General features: G+C 43.9%; 1 protein-coding gene across 6 annotated transcripts in view; it reads right to left on the reverse strand.

Annotated features, from left to right (window-relative positions):
* The window catches only part of IQSEC1 (IQ motif and Sec7 domain ArfGEF 1), a 272,134-nt gene that overhangs the window by 61,806 nt on the left and 188,894 nt on the right, over nt 1-21,434 (reverse strand). The window contains exon 1 of one of the 6 annotated variants that reach the window (XM_056501279.1): nt 15-144. The exons of the other annotated variants lie outside the window; for them this stretch is intronic. The gene's annotated coding sequence lies outside the window, so the exon portion shown is untranslated. Of the gene's footprint in view, nt 1-14; nt 145-21,434 lie in introns of those variants that run through there. 6 annotated transcript variants of the gene reach the window in all.

The raw sequence follows: 21,434 nt of genomic DNA on the forward strand, positions 1-21,434 counted from the left end.
CAGTGAAACGATACCTGAGAAACAGAAGCTGCAAGAAAGGTCAGTCAGCACTGAGTGGTCGTTCTTCAAGAGGAAACATTTCCTTTTCATAAATCCATGAATAGAAGGATGCTAGAAACTTGGAAAGCCCCCAAAGGCAGTACAGAGGCTGACCAGGAGCCAGAGAACCCCCTTAGAAAGCCACTCTCTTCACGACAAATCGTTGATGGAGTGAAAGGGAAAGGGAAATCTCTAATCTGAATTCGTGGGGCAATAAAGACAGGACTCTGTACCAGGAACATAAGGTGACTGCAATCATAACTCTGCTGATACCATTATATGTATAAAACTCCTCTGTCCTTTCCGAGTGAAATGCAAGGGTGGCTCCTTTATTCTCCTCACGTGGAGTGGCACCTTCTCTGTGGAATCCAGAGTTGCCACAGCCCAGGACACACCTAAACATTTGCAGCACCAGGTCACTGGGTTCCTGTGGCTGTGTGTTTGATGCTACTGCTGAGCAAGGGTGGTGGGCACTGAGCCTGTGGGGGTCAGGATGGAGAAACTGGGGTTGTAAGGAGCATATCCTGATGCTCTAAACCAGCAGACCTCACAGAGGGAAAGCTGACACCCCCTTCCAGACTGTTACTTAGCAATAATAAAAGACTGAAAAATTAATTGTTACTGAACAAAATATCTTGCAATGAATTTGGACAGAAAAAACACATTGAGATGGTACAAATAATGCAGGTGGCTAATACGCATTGGGTTAATGCTCATGAACACCCTGTGTAAACCAACTGAACCCAATTCATCATTTAAAAATATTCCATTCCAGAAGGTTCCTCAGAATTTCCTTTTTTCCTGCTTTCTTTCATGGCAGTAATAATGTAATTTCTGCAAAAACATTTCTTTGGGATTAATGGCAGCCGAGATTAACAATGCTTAGTTATGTCTCATGTCATCAACATCACAAAAGCTCTCCATCCCCAAGAAAAGCACAATTATATTTACTTGATGTTTAATGTTTTAGTTTTTTTTTTCCCCTATTTGAACAATCCATACATTTGCTGAGATGAGTGAGCTTCAGTGTGCACACTAAAATCAAGTAGAAAGACACATTACTCATTTAAACATTTTTCTACTAATATTTTCTACTTCTAAAAAATACAGAATTGTGTTTTTTTGAACACTTATGTGAAAAGAATTACAAGCCCCACAGATAATGGCTGAAAGCTTGGGAACATAATAACTATTTAGCATAAGAGTAGATACTGGAATGTTGCTACTTTAGATCCTGGACAGAACTGTCTCTCCAGCAGCATTTGTGACATCTGGCTCAGGATAATGTGCTGCTCTCAGAGATCACGTGTGCAGTGCGTGCCATGCAGAAGGACATATTTTCCATGAGTGCCTTTCTGCAAGCACCATTTGAAACCAAGGAATTTTTCTGCTTGAAGCTCAGACTGTGTTACAGTTGTTTATTTTGATAGCAACCACCAAGCTTAAGCAGTCAGTAAAATGACAAGCATCACTGCAATTCCCATGTATAAATAATAATTTTAAAAATACCAAAATCCAATTTTAAGGTAAAGAAATCACTTTTTCACTAACTGCATATTTAAACACATAGGAAAGAAGAATGTTGTAAGGAGGTCTTATTAGTTACCTAAAAAAGTTAGATTTAAAGGCATTTCATGAAAATATTTTCATGGTTTCTGCTGTGCACTGCAATTACTTTTAAATCCAGAAAAATATTTATCTACCCTCCCATTTTATCAAATCCATCAGCATTGAGAGGCACTGTAGTACTCAGATAGAAAACTTGATTAAAATGCAGGAATATCTATAGACACTCCCTTTTGGCATTGCACATCCTTCAGCTGATCCTGCAGGAGACTGTGCCACTACCAGTGTCCCTTTGCACACAATGCAGCAGAGGCCTTCTGCTGAAGCTTTCTGTAGAGTGCAAAGGATGGTCACCATGGAAATCCAAACCAACAAAGCCACATTCCCCTGCAGTGATCATGCAGCAAAAGGAGTTCTGGGCTAAGGTTACCCTCTACAGACACAGAGCAAGGAGCAGCTGTGTGTGTGTGACACCACTGTTCTAACAGAGCTCAGCCTCCACTCACTGACTTTGGTCCATGGACCACACTCAAGAACTATAAAAACTCAAACCTAGCTGAAAGTAACAATAAATGCCGACCTCTTTCATGGTAATCTTTATAGGGAATAGAAACTTTAATGGTGTAAACAAAAAAGTGGAAGCAAGAACAACACACCTTGGAGAAACATCCACACCAACATGTGTTGGTGGAATGAAGAGCATAAAAAAAGGAGTATTTTTGTTCCTGCTTCCTTACTGGAAGCACAGTAAGTTCCAATTCCCTCTCTATGGAACGTGCTGAACTCTCATAAAAAGGCTGGGCAGCTCAGGCTGCTTTCACAGGGAGATAGGGCACCTCTACCCATCCTGCCTGAGCTCTGGGAGGGCCCACTGGGCTGAGACAGAGCACCAATGCATGCTCACTGTCCCACTGACTGCTCCAGCCAGCTCCCAATCCCAATCATAACCTGAAAATACTTTGACTGTCCATACCTCTAAACTTTGAAAAAGAGGTGAGGTGTAAAAGGGTAGGATAACATTGTGTTATCTTTCCATCCACTGTTAAACCAGAGGGAAGAGGTGATCAGAAAATACCAAATCTAAATGGCACTGCTGCATTTTACATGCAGTGCATCAGGGACTGAGAGGCAGGGCACTTATTACTACAGAGTGATCAATCCAAGCTAAGGAGACAGGGATTTGTTGTTTGGCACCAGCTGTGCTGAGTGTGCCAGTCCAGAGCACAGAGATGCACACGTGACACCTTCACATTGCCTTCTCTATCACTCTGGCCTACACAGTGTGGCAAGGGGAAAAAGGAGCAGGAAAACCCCTCTTTCCAACTATTTGGTGCAGACACCTGCCAACATGTTAAATGGAAGAAAAAATGTGTGTCCCCAGGGTTAAATCTGTGGGAAACACCCGGATTTGCCTTAAATCTCTCCTAGGCACCATTAGCAAAACACCAAGAGAGGAAATTTGCACATAAGTATGCACAGCAGATTTTTGTTCACAGATGAACAGGATATATTTTGTTTCCTTTTGGAAATGCGTAACTCCTAAATTTTATAATGAGTCTTATACTTTGGCACAACTGCATACTGACTAAAGATATCAGGGTGCTGAATTTTCATCTTTTAAAATTGTTACTTATTGCAGTCCTTGTTTTGAACCCGGATAAAAAAGCAAAAGGTCCCTCTTGTCTTAAGGGGACAGCAGAATGGTTTTACTGTGTGCCACACAGACGGAGCAGCCTGACCCACCCTCCTTTTACCTCCTCTGAAGGGGTATTTCCACACACTACCACCACCATCTGCCCCACAAGTTGTGGGGTTTTGTACCTACATATAAACCAAAACATATTTTAAATCACTGCCTTCAAAAGGCAAAAATGGAAAAAGAAATCACATTTCTCACACCTTAAACAGAAACATTATTTTGCAATAAACTATAGTACTGAAATGAAAATTCACTTTTAACTTTTGATTGACCTTTTGTCATGTAACAGAAAACATTTAACCAATTGTTTCATCTGAATCTTAGACAAAAAGAAAATTAAAATCCATTATGTTAATTAATTACACTGTACAATTAAGGGTAGGTATCCTTTCAAATGCAAACAGTTAATTTACAACTAGAACCACCCCAGGTGTCCTAGGAAAAGCTGCTAACCAATTTGGAGATTAGGAATGGAAAGTAATTTGAAATGTGAATTCATTTGCTTTAACATGTTCTTTCCTCTCCCCACCCCCCAGTCTAGGTGCCCATGCTACAAGCTCACAGTTTGTATCTTGGCAAATAAAACTACCCCGAGGCAATAAAGAGACAAAGAATGCATTGTAAATGGATGATCTTTGGCATACACCAAAGATTACTCAGTGAATCAGTTTCTATTGATGTTACTTATCTTCATCGATGTGCAGGAAACATACTCTGGACTCAAAGGGACTCCAATCTCTCCTCCTCATACTCTTCAACACACACAGGACTGCAAGAGCACTGGCAATTTAATCAATTTGTATTTCACGTTATCTGACCAGAGAGATTTCCTCCTTTTCTAGGGTAGAATTTATCCTGGTGTGCTCAAAGCCCTGTTTGCCGAGAAGCCAGAAAACTGAATTACAAGAAACACTTGATTTTGTTGATGGGATTGCAGAAGGGTGACTGACTGGGGGCAGAGCACAGCCAGTTCCTGGTACCAGTCACCACGGGCAGAGGATGATGGAGAGGAGGGATGCAGTTCCAGTTAGGGTTGTTCTATGGAACCCACAGCAGAAAGCTTCCCATGCTCACGAGCCTGCCAGGGGCTGACAGCACAGCCAAAGGTGGAACAGGCTGTTTCAGAGAGGAGGAGCCATCCCCCTCAGGGGGTTCTACTATGAACAACGTTTTATGGCCTGTGGACCTGAACTTATACCCCAAACCAAAGTTAAGCTAAGCTTAAGGTGCAAACTTGGCTATGGATAAGAGACCACAGCAGGGGAAACCAAGGAGGTGGCACAACCTTACACCTGGTCACCAAAGCCCTTCTCAGATTCTGCAGGTATTTATTTCTTGAACAACCACGAGGATAAATTTCTGTCTTCTAATTCTGCCCTACAAATTCTCCAGCAGTGTCAGAGGACATCACCCAAATGTGATGCCCAGGGAGCAGGTCCCTGAGATGCATTTGCAGTCCCAGAGGGCCACAGAGAATACTTTACAGTATCATACCCCCATCACATTCACCATGAGCATTGCTTTGGGCCTGAAGCTGTAGCATAAAACCACCTCACTGAGCTTTGCAACCCCATTGCAATGAAGGAAAAAGTGGAGGACAAGCACTTCCATGTTTAGTTATCAACTAAAAACCCCAGTGTTTAATTCTAGAAAAAGAATTCTGACTTGCTAGAGACAGAAGCAAAATGAAGATAACCGCAGCTCAACAAGAAGTGTTGGAAACCTGTTCCATCTCCTTGATTGGATCACCAGCTTGGATATTATGCCATCTTTCGTTTAAATTATGAATTGCAAAGTAATTGAAATGTGAAGCATTGCTCAATCAGTTTAAAAATTAATCTCAAGAAGTTCAGGCATACTTGATTTACCATTATTTTTCTTCCTACCAAAAATACCACCACAATCAGAGAAATTAAGAACTTCCAATCTTGCAACTCTGTATTTGATACTGTCAACTGACAACACAAATTCCTCTAGTTTTTACAGGACACAAAATGAGCACAAAATTTACTAAAATGATGGCCCAAGCAGTGAAGCGCATCAAAACTGTATCAGCTGCTTGCTCTACAGCCATTCCAGGAGCTTCTCTCACACATCACTCCACAGGCTTTTGTTATCCACCACAATGAGTTTCAACAAGTAACTTAAAACTGGAAGCAAAGATGCACCTTTATTTACATGGTTCTCTTTCCACACAGCCTAGACAAAGCAACTGCCTGTGCTCAACAGAAATAATTCATTTTGCTTTCAGCTTGCTTATAAAGCCAGCAGAGCCTGACCTGAAGTTCTTTAGTGATCGTTTCTTACATTCATTTTATATTAAGTATCTACTTACAGCATACTCTACCTATTGGGGATGAAGGTATTGATAGAGGAAGGCATTTGTTGTGGTATGGGGTGTTTTAGTCATCAAAACAGCTTTCACCAATGGAGAAATACTCAAAGCATCCCTTTTTCTACTGTCCCAAAATCTCCCCCATAACCCAGAAGGGATGAAACAGCCAAACAATCCAAACTGGAGTTATTTCCAATGGATTCTGTTTGAAATTCCCAGCAAACAACTACAATTTGAATAATGTGGAAAGATCACCTAACAGACAATCCAAAACTCTGGTTTTTTTTCCTGGAATGGATACTGCCAGTGGCACCAATGGAGGTGTTCCCAAGAGAGGAGGAGTTTAAGGTTCCTGCCATTATCCTTCAATGCACAGAGCTGAGAGCTGGGATTTGGGGTTTGGTTTGGTCAGAAGAAAGCACTCACACTGACACACACCAGAGCAGCAGCACAGTTCTCTGTGTTATGGGAGCAAGTTCCAGTTTAGGATTGTTGAAAGGAAGAAGAACCATTAACAACAAGGAAAGGTGATGCTTCAATGCTGTGACAATGTTCAAGGCTGACCTTCATCTACACCTCCCCTAAAATACAACCTTGAGAGCTCTGACAAAAACCTGCCTGTCCACAGACCTGGATTCACCCTCCCTACATAGCAAAGAAATATAAGTAGAGTGAAAAAGAACCCCAAACATTCAACATGAAGCATGCTGAATTCAAACCCCACAGGCACTCACTGCAACAATATTCCATGCAGGATCAAAGATACACTTAAGAGCAGAAATCTGCTGAAAATCCCTCCATTACAGGGATGGCACATACACCCTTCAATTATGTCACTTCTAAAAATGGAGGATTAATTATTTTAAACCCCATAAAGCCCAGACACTTCTGAAAAGTGTCAAATAAAAATAACTTCTTGTCTGTGATGAATGTTATCATACTAAGAAAATCACCACAGAAAAATCTCAGGGATTCATTCTTTACTCAGACTAATTCCAACTGCATGCCTGATTTTCTCCACCCAGAATAAAGTTTTCCTTATAAATCTCAGCTCTGTTCTCAGAGAGCTCCACATGTCCTCACACACTCCAGCTACACGGAGAGCATTACATGAGCTCATCTACTAGTAGGAGATATGAACAGCAAAAGGGAGGCAAGAAGCTTTCAAAAAAATTCAGGGAGGTTTATTTTGGAGAAGATATCCTTGCATTTATGCTCCCAGAACATGCTGACTCACATGTACAGCTGGAGCTGGCAGAACAGCATCTCCCTCGGAGGTGATAGTTCCCTCTGTGCTTGTGAAGGAAGCAGAGATGATCTGACTTTGCATGAGGGGAGAAGCAGCAGAATTTGGAGCTAAAAAGCAGCTAACCAGGCTGTCTGGATGTCTGGTAACCACAGGCAGGGCTCTGAACAGCTCTGCTAGAGGAGAGCAGTTTGGCAAAATCCCAGATGGGGAACAAACGCCTGGAGCAAGTCAGGCTCTGCGAGGGAAGCACCCGGAAACATACTGAATGTTCCAAGTCTGCACCATTCAAAACACAATTTAATCCATTTACCAAAGCCATTAGAATGTTTCCCTCTGGGTGAAAGACAAAGGCACAAAAAGCATCTCCTCTTGGCTCACCCCTATGAAGTGTGGTCAGACATCCTCGCATCAAGAGGCCAGACAAAAATGCGCATGAGGCTGGAATTAAGTCTTCCTGGATGCTCTGGTAAAAGAACTTAGGATGTAATTTTTACTTTAAGCATACACTGCTAGTTGGTGCATTATACATGTTTTGAAAGTTTTTCTTCTCTGCACCACTGTCTCTTTTTTTGGACCTCAGTGGATTTATTAGAACCAAGCAACCCAGACTCTCTCTGCTGTGCTGTCAACACAGCAGTTATATAAACCTGATCCATTTAATTTGTTGTGCTCAAAGCCCAGCTACTGCAGCCAGTTTGAAAACAACACTAATATTCCATGGGCTCAAACAACAGGCACATCAGCTCCAAGGGAGCTCAGCAGCTGCCACAGTTCCCATTGCCTGCCTTGGGAATGGGAGAGGATGATCCTTACCATTATTGCTATATTTATGGCTGAAGTATAACATCCATCAGGTATAAAACCCAAAACTGTGTGCAGCTCTTGGGAACTGTTCCTAAAAAGCTGTAAATCTAGAGCTCTGTAAGTAGACAACTATCTCAAAAATTAGTGGAAGTTTGCTGAGGGAAACAATCTCTTCATCTGATTCTATTTAAATGGTACAAAAGAATATGGATTTTCCAATTAATTATACTAAAACAGATAAAGATTATGATTTTCAAGAAAAGACTCAACAGGATGTACAATTTTGGTTTGCAGCATGGAAAGGCTGCAGTATAAATACTCCAAGTGACCTTTCAGGCTGAACCAAGCAACACAGTGCCATAATTCCTCATGCAGGATAAAACCACCACAGAGCTGACAGTAAGCAGAATAACCTGAGAGGTTTGAGACAGCTGCTGGAACAAAGACTCTACTGAAATAGCTCAGTATTTATACCCAGCTCCTATAAGAACATAAGAGATAAAACTTAACCACCTTTGCTTGATGAAAGAGGAAACAATTTAGCTTCAAGAGGCACGTCTGTCTCTGCTGCTTTCTGTTCATGTAAACATGGCACCTTGCATTAAAATCCTGCAGCCAAGCAGACTGGTTATTATTTCACCTGACACTGCTGAAGAGCATTTAGGTCAGTCTGCACAAAGAGCCAGATCTTTCCTGATGCCAGTTTGGCACTGTTGGACTTTGAAGGGTCTCGTGATGAAGCTGTCATTTTCCCACCTGGGAGAATTGAAGATCAGGTGACACCACACATTTTGCTGACATTGTGCTGGTTTAGAAAATTAAAAATCTATCAATATTTTCTTTGGGAAATGTTTCTCCCCAAATCTCTCAGATGCAGCTCGATAGAACTTCCTCCTGCTGGCAAGAGAGCACGGTGCAGTCACTGCCACAACGATGAAATGAGGACCCTTCGTGTTCACAGACAAATTGAAATCATCCTGCTGCAGTGTGGGGAAACACACAGCAGCTTTCTCAAAGCCTTCCCTGAACAAAAGGTTTCAACATCTGTAGGGACTTTGCCTTACCCTGAGATGGAGAGAGTATTCTGGTTGTATGAATATATACATAAGGATAAACAAGATTTTTAGGGCATGAGACCCCAAGAAGATCATTATTAGCAGCATTATTCAGTTGTTTTTTTCCAATATGGTTTGCTTCAGAGTTGCTCTTGATAAACAGATGAATAATGAGACAGGTGTGATCCTGCTGAAGCAAAGCAGAAACACTGGAAAATGAGACAAAACCCCACAGTGAACGCATTCAGCAATGTCCAACACTTTAAAGACTTTCATAGTTCCACTGGAAGTGCAGTGGCTGTTATCAGCCACCAGCTGGGAATCCCAACTGATGAGGGTCAGAACCACTGCACTGTTTTGTTCATATTTTCCAAACAACAGAAGGAAAAGAATGAATTTCAGAAGATTAATAAATACATGACATTGTAATTATTTTGTTCCTTCTGAGTGTAGTAAAAGCTAATGGGTTTTTTTTATTGCATGTTCTAACTCGGATTTTGTACTCCCTATTTTAAGGCAGTTGGTAAGGAAATATAAAACCTATATTAATGCCTTATGTGAGAGTCTGTTTTGTTGAAGGATTTATAAATATTAACAAGACAAAATTTACAAATGCAGAAGACACCATTTGCAGCTGTAAATGTTTAATTCTAAGGGAATAGGAATAACATTTTCATCTTCATGCAAGTCATGAGCTATATTAGAAATATTCTGATGTACAAAGTGTTAAAATAGCAGGACAAGCCAGTAGTGATCAGAGGTGATTCCAAGTCTTTCCTGCTCCCCCTTCTAGTCTCAGTTCAATGTATGACTTTTAGGTCCTAAAAAATCTGCTTGGTATTGGCAGCAACCTGGAAAGTGGAAGCTCAAATGATAATATTAGTTTTATTAATTCAGTATCTCCTTCCTCCAGGTCAGTGGGCACTCAAAGTCAACATTTTAAATGCCAAATGGGAAGTTATGCCATAAACTACTAAAATCTAAACTCCTTATGAAGAATACTTCCAGCATTGCAAAGGGATAATGGAAGGCCTTTGCAATCACTTCAAAATGGGCTATTTATTTAATTTATTTCTTCACTTGCACTAGCATGAGGTGTGGGGATGATTTTATTCCCTTGCATCTGTCACTTAACATAGAAGTTAGGAAACAACAGTGTAAAAGAAAAGAGTCCCCACAGGCTGTGACACAGAGAAAGCACCACAAAAAGCAAAGCATTCAATATGAAATGGGAAGGAAAGAGAAAATTCTTCCATGTAATCATCCTGCCATTCTGCCTAGGCCAACTCCTGCAGCATCAGCAGTAAATACCTGCTGATTTGGCACATCACCCAACTGTCATACCATTCTCTGAAGAGAATTTGTTGATGAAGGTATTTTCCAGACCAGTAAATAAACAACATCGAAACCTATTTCTCAGGTATAAACACCCAGGCAAAGGGGAGATGAGCTGCATATTGTGCTATTAAACTCTTTAAGTACAATTTACAGCTAATTGCCTTCCACAGCAGGGGAAACCCATCCCTTCCCAACCAGTGCCATGCTTGATTTTTTTATCCAGCTTCCCCAGGCTTTAATTGCCTGCTCAGACTGGGATGGGAGGCTCCAGCAGCACATTCAACAGGGGCAGCTCAGCAGAAATGTGCAGTTTTAGTGCTTTGCTCCAGGCCAAGAGTTCCAGGGAAGGAAAGCCTCATGTCTTCTGTCCCTCATTAAACACTGGTGCACCATGCTAATTACAAAATACCACCCCAGAGGCCTTGCAGTCTTTTTCCAGGTCCAAAAGACAGCTTTGACTTCTTAGTTCACAAACGGAAGAATTGAAATATGGTGTTCTAACAAATATTGTAATTATTGGGGCTGCATTTATGAGGTGATGGATGCCCAGAATCCAGTTAGCTCTTTGGCTCCAGTCATTTCACCACAACACAAAATGCTATAGTGGGGTCTAGAAACTGCTGGAATTACAGAGTCCTCTTGGCCCTGAATTACCCATGGTGCTATGCTTAAATCTTTTAAGAGTAAATAACCCTTTATTGATCAAATTGCTTTTAAACCCAGCGCTTTAGTCCCATGATTTTAAGCATGTACATGTAATTTTGCAGACAGACAAAATATGCTTGGGTTTTTTTATCTCTACAGAATGTACTTCCTCTCAAGCCCTAAGAGGGAGGGCAACGAGACAGCAGTGCAGGCTAGGATGCAACAGCAGTTTTAAATTATGCTACAATTGACTTGAGAGCAGCAGTGAGGCAGTGTCCTTACAACAGCTGAAAGGTCTTTAATGAATTCAAAAGCAAAAACATTTACTTCTTAATTTTCACTTGAGCAGGTGCCCAAAATGGTGCAATGCACACTGTAAACAGTTCTGTCCTGTGCATGACAATAGAGAGAAATCATTTATGAGCTAACCAAGCTCCACAATATGTGCTGTACATCACACACTGCAGGGACTGCTTGGCTATTCTGAGAAATGTTCTTATGCTCACATATTCTCCTTTAGCCCATGTGTACAGACACAAACATCTCCCAGCTCCCAACAGCTCTTCACCTGCATCAATTCCCCACAGCCCCTCTGCCTGTTGTTACCTCCAGGTTGTGTTTATCTTCAGGTCAAGCCGATGATAATAAGCAGCAATTTCTGCAGCAGTTTTATATTGTTAATCTGCTTCCATTACCTTCAAAACAAGCTGCAAAAGTGCATTTAAAAACCCTTGCCTCAAATTTATTTATGCAGCATTTATACACTGGAATAGAAACTGAGCAAGGTCTCATCTGGCTTTCTGGAAGGAACAATAAAACTGCCCAGTCCCCAGTGTGAGATTAGGTTTACTTTATGATCCTCTGTCTAGGAGGTACTCCTGTTTTTACAGCCCAGCACAGTGAGGACGAGATGATTTTGGATATGGGCATTGCCACACGCCAACCCATTCACAGAGGAGCCAATTTCAGTAAAACTGAAATATCTCCTATTCTTTGCCCTGACCCTCCCTCCCACCTGCACGAAATAAATTCCGTGGGAGCCAATTCATGATGCAGGGGAAGAAAAGGTCACATCTCTGTTTTGAAAGCCTTTCCTGGACTCCTCTCTTCTCTACACACGTTGGTATTTAACTCTGCCTTGGAGGGGCCAGGGGAGAGCTCAGCTGGTCAGAGCAGGATGCTGGTTACACCAGCTGGGGGTTCAACCCCTGCATGGGCCATTCCCTTAACTTAAGGACTCAATGGCCCTTGGGGGTCCCTCCCAGCTAAGAATTCTGTGATTCTGTGTGAATCTGTGAATCCTGAGCCAGGTTTCTGTGAGGGACAGTGGCCACTTCCCCACCCGATGCTGCAGCAGCTCTGTCAGCTCAGCAGGACATCCTGGCCAGGTGGGACAGCTCCAGGTCATGCAGGCTCCTCCCAGAAGAGCCTGCAGTAATTTCAGGAATCAGGAAAAACGATTTGACCCCTTTCTGCCCTGCTGTCATGACCCACAGACAGGCTCACAGCCTGGAAGATGCTCTGAGGGTCCAAAGCAAACCTCTGTGGGTCACTCCCAGGGGACACAAGGGTGCTTGGGGCTGGCTGTGTTTGACACAGGAGAGTTGGAAAGGACCTTCCAGGGCTCCTCCAGCCAGGCAGTCTCCCTGAACTAGTTATGCAACCAACAGTTCATTCAGCACAGTCTGAGGATTAGTCTGCTTCAGCTGGACACTTGGAGTTTAATCCTGGCCAAGCAACAGAGTGTGGCAAAGGCATTCCTGGGATTTGCTGACGGGGAGAATCTGCGGCCAGAAGCCAACCAAATATGTAAGCTTTCAGAAAGCAGCATTTCCTCAGACACTCAGAATGTCCATTCTCTACTACCCCTCACAGTAATCACATCAGGCAACTTCCCATCCAGCTGTCACGGAGTGCCAGCTCGCTCCAGGAAAAACAGGGAAGGTGGCATTTCAGTCCTATTGCAAATGACAGCTCAGGGTCAGCAGCAGGCCACAGCTGAAGGGAGCTGAGAGGGGAGAATCTCTCTGTGCTGCCACTAAAAAGAGCCCTGCCTCAAATTTTACTCACAGTTTGCTCTGAAGCAAAGCAACAGTTGTGCTTTCAGCGGGTGAGGACGGTGTTGTCTTGGCTGCCTGTCCATGTAGGCACATTTAATTATCACAGATCCACAAAAGAACCAATTATGTTCCAAATTAAACTCCCTCTCTTGTTCCTGCCCTTTAATGTACTGACAAATAAAAGCATGAAATGATTTGTATTCATCATCAGGATGGCTGGGAGAGGTTCAGAGCTTGCAGATGCAACCAGGAAAGGACAAAAATGCTCTTGCTCAGGAGGGAATTTTAATTGCAGATGCTTTGCACAAGGTAACGAGGGACCTGTGTGCTGAGGCTGCAAGGAAAAAATACTCCGAGGGTTCTCTTCCAATTTAAACTAAATTTATAGAATTTTTTTTAAAACTATGCACATTAAATTAGGATTACATCACACCAAGCCAGCACCTCATCCCTCTTGGTGATGGTGATCTCAACCACAAAACTCACTCATTACTCCACCCTGTTTTGGCAAATAAAAGGAAGCAGTTGTTTGGAGCATTTTATGAAATTGAAAATATATTTCCTCATACTCTGGCTAAACAGTTTTGGTTTTTTTCCTTGGCTATAAAAATGAATAGAAAGAGAGCTTCAGTTATTAGAAAAATGCATTTCAAGTCCTTTAAGGATGCTTCTGGAACCTTACTGAGGGGGATCAAAATTGCATTTGTAAAGTCATGCTTCAGATCTCTGTATTAAGAAATAAACATATGTTACCCTAACCAAAAATTCCTCCCTCTAAATTTAAAGGTGCATAAATGTGCAGTGCTCTGGCAGCCAAACAAAACAGGTATTTTCACACAAAGAAACCCTTCTGGATTGTTTTTTAGAGAGAGCCTTGGCATGAATCTGCAGCAGAGCTAAAACTGGTCCTGCACTGAAGGAAAACTGCCTGGTGGCTCCTCCACGCTGACAAGGCAGCTGTGCCATGGGGTGGGAGGTAGAGACCAATTTAAGATTAATTAAAATTAATTGTTTAGAGTGGGAGTCAGCCCTGCAAATGAAGTGAGCTGATGTGCCCTGGTGTAGAATTCCCCTGGAGGCCCTGCTGACCAGGGCTGGTTGACAGGGGCTGCTGGGCTTTGCAGGAGCACCACGGAGCTATTTCAGCGTGGAACACAAAAACATTTGTCCAATTAATACCCCTGCCCAGCAGCAGGCAGCTTTTCTGGTTTCTTCACACAGCTGGGGCCACAGCCATAAAACCATGCCCTTGTTCCAGAGCTGCAGGCTGAGCTGCCCCACGTCAGGAGCCATCCCAGCAGTGTGCAGGGACACAGCCCTGCTATTTCTGCACCCAAGGCCGTGCCACACAAGCCATTATATAAAAGTATCTCAGCTGGCCAGGCCTGACCTCACCCAGGCTCAGCAAGGGTGGCTCACATTGGGCTGTCAGAGCTCAGCAGATGAAGGTCAGACTCAGAGAAGGGAGCTAGATCCTGCACAGGCATAATTTAGTGTCACAGAAATGCCTTCCAGAGCTGTTCTACCATTCTTCAGCTAATAGGGTGGCTATTTAAAGAAAGAAGGCTCTTTGCAGAGATCCAATCGTTTGGAACACGACTGCTGTGTGACCAGCTTTGGTCACACATTTTTCTATTCTTATTTAGGGAGCTGAGACCATCTAGTTATTTCTGCACAACTGAAGGGATCAATTAAAATATTCATTCCCACTAGTTCTGATTCTCTGGAACACTTGCAGACAGAGTACCTGCCAGAACCAGACTACAGCCAGCAAAATGCTCAGGAAGGCCTGAATAGTTTGGTATGAAGTCTCAAGTATTTTCATTCCACTTCATGCCCACAAGCTTTTCTTTCTTTTACATTACAATCCCAGGCAGTCTCTGCTCTGTGCTGTCAGGACAGTCACAAATTAGTGTCTCTATTGCTGGTGAAACAGTGCTGTGACAACTACAATCAGGCAAGGCAAGCTCTCTCATTACATGTTCAGATGCATGAAAACAGCCAGGCAGTTTTTCCTCTAGGAACTGCAGGAATTGAAACACACCAAACTGAAGCTGTGAAAGATCACATATGCACATTTAAGAGCTCCAGATAAGGGTGGGAGATGCCCACAACATCTCCTCAGAACATCACTGGTTTTGTTGATAGTCAGGCTGCTCACAAAATAGATTGGGAGGTGCAAACCACAAAGTATCACAGAGCCAGTGCAAATCCCCCTTCTTTGGGAATGGCAGCTCCTGCATTTCCTGGCAGGCTGTGTCTGATGGCTTAAGGACTTTGATGAGCTCATTATTTGACCATTATTTCTAGAGGGACCCACTGCTCCAGACCAAGCCCCCCAAAGTCCCTCCTCCTCTCCCAGCTTTTCCCACGGAGGTACCAGAGGTGTGTCCCAGCAGAGAGGTTCTCTGCACCCCCTGAGCAGACAGAAACCTTTGGGCAGCACCTTTCAGCACCCACCAGCCTGGGGTTTGCCCTCTGCTGCTCAGCTCTTGGTGCAAAGCCACAGATGAGGGTTGTATCTTCCTAGGCTTGAGAAGCACGAACCTTTCTCCCCTCAGACACACCTCCTTGTCTTCTGCTCTGCTTTCAGCTGCCTCAAATTGCATCTCCCACCCCTCACACTCAACACTGCTGGGTGAGAAACAAGTGTGCACTGAGGAAATGTTCTAAACAGCAGGACCCTGACCCACCCAGGAGGATGCTGCAGCTGCAGCATCACCCTCATGCTGCCCTCTGGGGTTGCCTGAGACCACCCCGGTACCAAAACCCAAAACCAGCCAAGAAACATCCTCAGGGAAGGATCAGCCCTGCTGAACTCCATCCTGAAAGTCTGAAGTCAGAGAAGGTGTGAAGGAGGTGAAGTAACAGCCCAAACCTGGGGAGGAGCAAACATCTTTCAACCCAGGAATTGATGGAAATAAATTTGAGAGCATCTCACTGGGATCTCCACGGAGGTCCTGCACAGGAGCTACATATTGAAATATGGATTTTCTCTGATGTGCCTCAGTAACCTCATCACTGCCCCCTGCCAAAGGGTTTTTTTTGCCTCCATTTCCTGGTGGGATCCCAATGAATTTTCCTCAGGTGCAACACTGGAGAGAGCAGACCAACAGCTCCTGGGCAACCTCCTGGTCAGCTGGAGAACTGAGAGCGACTGAGATCATGAAAATGACAGGTGTGACCCCAACACCACCATACCTACTGCATTTGTACATTTTTAGAAAAAAATCGTTACTCGGCGTATTCTTTTCACCTGATAAAAGATGTATTTACAATAAAAACCCCTGCCTTTTTCAAAATTCTAAAGCATGGAAAAAGAATAAAGCCAAACCCGTGCCTATAATGCACAGACTTTTAAAAAAGTGTACAGAAAGCATTAATATTTGATTTTCCACATCTGACCTACTATTTCACATTTTACAATTAGTTACTCCAAGTAACCCAGCTGTATTAGATACGAGTCTAAATTTAATCCAGAGCACCCAGACAATCACTACAAAGCCTGTGAATCTGAGAGACAGAATTTACTCAATTCCACTTTAATTTCTATTGTGTGTAAAAGTGTTTAGAGTGTGAGCCTTGCTCAGAGATGACAGAATATCATTATACAGTAATTCAAATGCTTTCAAAGACTGCTAAGAAACCTCCACTGTGATGACAGGCCTTGTGAAGTGCTTAAGAAATGCTGTTTCATCCTTTCTAGACAGGTTTAGGCTAAGAAAATTCATATAATAAGATGATATATTTACAGCACACAGGTTAACCTTTAAACCTGCTGTAATCATATTATCCAGAATGGGATCAGACCTGCAGCACTGGCATCACATGGTCCTTCTGAGCTGAGATTTTGTTTAGTTTGCTCCGAGAAGCAGAAAATCTGGGAGGACATTCTTGCAAGATGGCATCGATCTCCTTGTCCAGGTCCTCCTCTCAAGGGTTCTGGAATTCTTTAGCAAGGCTGAACATCAGCTTCCTTCAAGAACACTGAGCTCATGAAAGGGGAAACAGCTTGACTTAGTGTTTATGTGCCAAGATAAATAAGAATGTCAGAGGAAGTGAATGTTTTAGAAGATTGGGTAAACATACCCTGCGAGGGTGGCTCACTTTTCCTAGAATGTTCAAACACCCACACTTTCTTCATACAGAAATATCAGACTGGAAATGAAATCTCTTCCGTGGCACAATTCCACTGTGATCATAAGCAAACAAAGGAATGCAGTCTGTGCCCAAAATCACATTTGGCTTCGAGCAGACACAGTTTCTTTTCCCCAGAGCAAGATTTCTGTTCTTACCATGATCTGTGCGGCAACCACTGGCTGCTCTGTGCTTTCTAAAAGATCAGCTGAAAGTGGGATTTAGCAGAGAGCCAATCTTCTCTGGTTCAGCCAAGAAATAAGTCAATCCAGGCAGTAACCATTATATACAGCTTTATCTATTGAATTCTGAGCAACAGATAAGGGAGACAGAGCAGCACCATGATGATAAATCAAGGTACACAGTTCTCAAGTTTTCCTTCAGAGAATAAATGAATGAGTGATCTCATCATGGATTGCCCTACTCTAATACCAAACTGGAGCCTACCAAAGGATATCCTTCAGAAATATATATATATATATCTCAATATTGTGTAAACCTTGGGTTTGAATGCTGCTTTCCCATTTACAGACAAATAGTTTTCAAACTGAAACAAATTAATAAAACTCAACTTCCTACATATCTCCACTTGCACTGTGAGCTGCAGTTTGTACTCTGAGCCACGAGAGTCCAAGCTGTCCAAGCTTCCAGAGCAGTTCACAATGACAGTCTCAGGAACACTGGCACCAGTGTGCCAAGAGAGGCTGGAGAAAGGGACAAACCTGGTGGCTCACAATCCAATTAAAATCTAATCCACATGAACAAAATAATTCTCCTCCTTTGCTGGCTTGGTGCAGAAGCTGGATTCCTTTGAAGAAGTCCTGTTTGGTTCCATAAGATCCTGGATCCTGTCCAGGCAGAAGCAGCTGGATCTGCTTTGCTGGGTGCTGGAGTCCTTTTTCAGCGGGCAGAGCGATTCAGATGAGGTATTGTGAACAGAAGGACATGCAAGAGGATGATGTAACCGTACCCAGAGTGCTGTAGGGAAGCTGGAGCGTACAGACAAATATCTGGAGCTTGCCAGAGAAGAAAGCTTGCCCAGCAAACACAGCAGCAATGCAGGCTCAGGGGTCTCAGCCCCGGTGCTGCTCCCCACCTCGAGCACCAGCTCTGTTCTGTTCTGCCTCAAAGCAAGCCAGCAAACACTTCTGCTATTGATATGCAAACATGCACACCCGGCATTTGCTTTATTCCAGCCCTCCCAGACCTGACACTGCCGTAACAAACAGCTTGTACCGGGATGCAGAGAGCTCAGCAATTGCTCGAGTTTTGCTCCTTCTGCATACAAACACTTCTATTCTCCTACAGCAGCTGACAGATCCCTCATTCACTTCCACTGCTGGCTGAGCTCTGGAGCCAAGCAGAACTTGCACATAAATCTCCTCTGTGGTTTTCCTTATCTTTTCACGAAAACAGTGGCTGTGAAGGCTGAGCTGGACAGCTGGGGCTGGGCTTTTGTTCCCTTCCCTACAGGAACGGGGACAGGAGCAAAACCAAAGATCCTGGTTCTGTGAAGGCTGGAGGCAGAGGGGTCCAGGCATCCAGTCAGGGACTGCTGCTGGTCAGAACTGGACTGGGACTTCTGGGGAAATACAGAATTCCAGCCCTCCTTGGCTGCAGAGTGCCTGAGCCAGCACTTGTGAGGGAACAAAGTCCTCTGCCTTTCTGTGTCCTGTCCATCCTGCACTCTGGAATGTGAGCCCTGTGCTGACAGGGGCTGCTGAGGAAGCTGAACACGGCCAGGTCAGTCCTGCACAGCCACCCTGAGGAGCTCCACACCCCCAGCAGTGGATCCCGCTGGCATTGCTGGCTCCAGGCTGGGGTCCTGCAGCACCACCTGCCCCAAAGCCTCCTCGTCCCCCCTGGGATGCTGGGCCACCCCACAAGGCACATTCCTGGGCCCTCAGGGGCTGTGCAGGCTGAGCTGGGGCTCTGGATGGTGCTGAGCCAGCACAGCCACGGCTCCTGAAGCATGGAGAGAGGAGATGAAGGAAGCAGCCAGGCAGGAACACTGGGAAGAGGCAAAGTCCAGGATGGGATGAAGTGACAAACAAGGGGCACTACAGAGGAGTCCCATGACAACAGGGCTCACAGCAACACACAAACAGGAAGGGAAGGAGGGAGGGAAGGAGAGCAGAGGGAAATCTAACCCCGCAATTATTTTCTTTGGCTCGTTTCCTTTGCAGCCAGCCTTCCACACTTGGATCAGCAGGTTAATGTTACCATCACTGATCCCCCAGCAATACTTTACAAATTCATGTGTGCCACTAGTTTAGGAGCATAATGGCCCAGATAAGCTCCTCTCTGGGACACAAATATTTACCTTATGCTCAGACACCTAAACCAGGGTGTTGCTCTGCCCTTCCCATTTCCCACCTCATCACTTTCTGTTACTGATTACAGAATGGTGTGTTATTTTTCCATCAGGCTATTCATCATGTTAGTCAAGAGATACAAAGCATCATGGTTATACTAAAGTGTCCCTCAAACAGTATCCAACTAGTAAGGTCTGGTTACCAGGAAATATTTTCCTTTGCTGGAAAGAAACACATCTGAGGCCACCCCTCTTTGGCAGCAGCTATCAAACAAGGAAAAAGAGAGCAGTGTCTAAAAGGAAATACAATTTTTTCCCCCCCTTCTGGAACTGAATCCAAGAATATTCTCTGTGTGGAAGGGGCACACAGCTGAACCAACAGCCTGCATTGCCCACTCTGAGTAACACAATAAACTCACACTTCTTCAGCCAGACTCTTTGATCCCTGCCTTCTCCTCTGCTCATTGCTGCCTTGAAGACTGTCTCAATTGATCCAAATCTTGGCTGAAATCTTAGGAAAATACTGTTGGAGTTACAACATGAGTGTGGAAGTATCTGCCTGGAGCCCAAGGAGACCTTCAGAGCCCACCCCTCTGAACCTGGGGGTTTGTCCTTCCGTGTGATCCCATCACAGCTCTGCTGCTGCTGCTTTCTGCCTCTGCACAGCAAACTTCAGCACTGCACTAATGCTTGAGAAACCTGGGAGGACTGGGAAAAATCCTTTTCCTGAGTGTCCTTTCCCTGTGTGTCTGCAGATATTGGCTGTTTCCTCTCTTTCGACTGCTGTGCTCGTTCATGAGAGTTCAGGGCGGTGCAGCTGTGCTCCCCTGGATTTTAACCACACCAGGAGCAGGATGCAGTCAGTGCTGTGATGTGCAGCATGTGATTGCACCCACCTCAGTTATCCTGTCAGCTCAGAACTGCCTGGAGCTCACCTCCAGAGCTGCTTGTACCTAAAAGAGCTGAAAATGTTTGCCCTGTCTGCAGATTCACACACAGAACCACACCTGTAAAAATGTATTTCTCTTATCTCATTGATCAAGCCTATGAAATTGATCCTGCCTAGTGCTCCCAGGCTGCTGGGAGAACACAGAACTGAAATGAAGCTTTCTCAAATCCAACTCTGCCTCTAATATCAACTTTCCCCTGCAGCTGAACAAACCATTCTCTCCTTTCCTCTCCCTCAGTCTTTCCATCTGGAAAATGAAGACATTAGCATCTGTGCTGTGGGTGCCTGTGCTGTGCATTTCAATCAGCAAATGTTTATAAAAATAATTTCAGGAGGAAAAACGATGTAGTTCTGATTTAATACATTTATTTATATTTTTGTAGAGCAAAACAAAACCCAGCAAAGCTCACAAACTCAGGATCATTCATCAAGGATCTGATCCAGAGTCCATAGAATTAATTTTTCTTAAGGTTATAGCACAGACACCTCAGGCCTGATATTAAATACGAAGGAGTTCTTATTGCAACTCCAGATCTACCAGCTATCACAACAGACAAAATGATAACAGGCAGCAGATTTAATTCTCCTCCCCCTCCTCCAAACCACATCCCAGTCCTGGACCTCTGAATGCCACCAGGCTGAGCAGGGGCTGGCAGCTCCCACATCAGCAATTCCCATTGGAAAAGGCACTTACCCCCCTGGACAGCATCCCCTTGGTACACGTGCTCACATCAGAAAACTTCTAAGTGCCCAAAACACTTCCTGAACTCCAGGCTGCTCAGTCCTCACATGTACAAGGTCTGTGAATTATTTTTCAGAGACTTAAAGGAATGAGGGGCCTGGGTTAAACTGAATTTCAGCAGGGTTTTTCACTTTGGTGAATGCAGCTGTTGGAGGAAGCAGCCAGCTAAGCTGTTTCTTGCAAGAAGCACAGACATACAGTTTTGCCTTGCTGAAAAGCAAATTATTTTTTTTTCAAAGTTGTTTCTTTTCCTGTCATCTCCCTTCTCATGCTTCCAGAGGTGACTTCTTTCCTCACCTTCAGGAGGTGAATTTTCCAGTGGGCACAGCACAGCAGCCTGGCAACCTCCTGTGCTTTGCCAAATCTCAAGCTCCTGCTTCTGAAGGAGTCGCCTCTAATAAATGCAGAGGCTTCTGTCTGGGAGAAGTCTAAAAGCAAGATCCAATTTGCCTCGATTCTTTCCTTCCTGAATAAAAATTCTCTCCTGGAAAATGTGAATTTC

This window comes from Oenanthe melanoleuca, chromosome 12 (genome assembly GCF_029582105.1).
Source record: "Oenanthe melanoleuca isolate GR-GAL-2019-014 chromosome 12, OMel1.0, whole genome shotgun sequence".
Taxonomy (NCBI): Eukaryota; Metazoa; Chordata; class Aves; order Passeriformes; family Muscicapidae; genus Oenanthe; species Oenanthe melanoleuca.